The sequence below is a fragment of the Lampetra fluviatilis genome, unplaced genomic scaffold (assembly GCF_964198595.1).
Source record: "Lampetra fluviatilis unplaced genomic scaffold, kcLamFluv1.1 SCAFFOLD_302, whole genome shotgun sequence".
NCBI classification, from domain to species: Eukaryota; Metazoa; Chordata; class Hyperoartia; order Petromyzontiformes; family Petromyzontidae; genus Lampetra; species Lampetra fluviatilis.
The window spans coordinates 105672-107332 of record NW_027620572.1 but is presented as its reverse complement, the minus strand read 5'-3'; the positions used below and the strand labels follow the sequence as shown (position 1 = coordinate 107332).

At 60.3% G+C, this 1661-nt stretch overlaps 1 protein-coding gene across 2 annotated transcripts in view; it reads right to left on the bottom strand.

The window, feature by feature from the left end:
• Positions 1-1446: 1446 nt before the first annotated feature.
• The window catches only part of LOC144954090 (abnormal spindle-like microcephaly-associated protein homolog), a 31591-nt gene continuing 31376 nt past the window's right edge, over positions 1447-1661 (bottom strand). Inside the window, exon 14 of one of the 2 annotated variants that reach the window (XM_078884662.1) lies at positions 1447-1470. The gene's annotated coding sequence lies outside the window, so the exon portion shown is untranslated. Of the gene's footprint in view, positions 1471-1553; positions 1590-1661 lie in introns of those variants that run through there. The other variant, XM_078884664.1, reaches the window with a different exon arrangement.

Here is a 1661-nt window from a genome sequence, read left to right as displayed (position 1 = left end):
GGGGGGTGGTGAGGGGGTGAGGGGTGGTGAGGGGGTGAGGGGTGGTGAGGGGGGGGGGGTGGTGAGGGGGGGGGTGGTGGTGAAGGGGGTGGTGGTGGTGAGGGTGGTGGTGGTGAGGGGGGGTGGTGGTGAGGGGGGTGGTGGTGAGGGGGGTGGTGGTGAGGGGGGTGGTGGTGAGGGGTGGTGGTGGTGAGGGGGTGAGGGGTGGTGAGGGGGTGAGGGGTGGTGAGGGGGGTGAGGGTGGTGGTGGTGAGGGGGGTGAGGGTGGTGGTGGTGAGGGGGTGAGGGTGGTGGTGGTGAGGGGGTGAGGGTGGTGGTGAGGGGGGGTGAGGGTGGTGGTGGTGAGGGGGGTGGTGGTGAGGGTGGTGAAGGGGGTGGTGAGGGGTGGTGGTGGTGAGGGGTGGTGGTGGTGAGGGGTGGTGAGGGGGTGAGGGGTGGTGAGGGGGTGAGGGGGTGGTGAGGGGGGGGGGTGGTGAGGGGGGTGGTGGTGAGGGTGGTGGTGGTGAGGGTGGTGGTGGTGAGGGGTGTGAGGGGGGTGGTGGTGAGTGGTGATGGTGGTGAGTGGTGGGGGGGTGAGGGGGGTGAGGGGGTGGTGGTGACGGGTGGTGAGGGTGGTGGTGAGCGGGTGAGGGGGGTGGTGGTGAGGGGGGGGGTGGTGAGGGGTGGTGGTGGTGAGGGGGTGAGGGGTGGTGAGGGTGGTGGTGAGGGGGGTGGGGGTGGTGGTGAGGGGGGTGGTGGTGAGGGGGGTGGTGGTGAGGGGGGTGAGGGTGGTGGTGGTGACGGGTGGTGAGGGTGGTGGTGGTGAGTGATGGTGGTGATGATGGTGAGGGGGGGGGTGAGGGTGATGGTGGTGATGATGGTGAGTGATGGTGGTGAGGGTGGTGGTGATGGTGGTGATGGTGATGTCGCCACTGGGAAGAAGTCCGTATACCGCTGTGTATGTAAAAGTCTATTGGATGCCATTGGGCAGGGGTATAGGGACTTCTCGCCCAACCTGGAAATCAAAAATGTTAAACGGTTGTGTTGGTGGTGGTCGAGAAGTCCGTATACCGCTGTGTATGTAAAAGTCTATTGGATGCCGTTGGGCAGGGGTATAGGGACTTCTCGCCCACGCTGGAAATCAAAAATGTTAAACGGTTGTGTTGGTGGTGGTCGAGAAGTCCGTATACCGCTGTGTATGTAAAAGTCTATTGGATGCCGTTGGGCAGGGGTATAGGGACTTCTCGCCCACGCTGGAAATCAAAAATGTTAAACGGTTGTGTTGGTGGTGGTCGAGAAGTCCGTATACCGCTGTGTATGTAAAAGTCTATTGGATGCCATTGGGCAGGGGTATAGGGACTTCTCGCCCACGCTGGAAATCAAAAATGTTAAACGGTTGTGTTGGTGGTGGTCGAGAAGTCCGTATACCGCTGTGTATGTAAAAGTCTATTGGATGCCATTGGGCAGGGGTATAGGGACTTCTCGCCCACGCTGGAAATCAAAAATGTTAAACGGTTGTGTTGGTGGTGGTCGAGAAGTCCGTATACCGCTGTGTATGTAAAAGTCTATTGGATGCCATTGGGCAGGGGTATAGGGACTTCTCGCCCAACCTGTGTCTGTGTGTGTGTCTCTGTGTGTGTGTGTCTCTGTGTGTGTGTGTATCTGTGTGTCTCTGTGTGTGT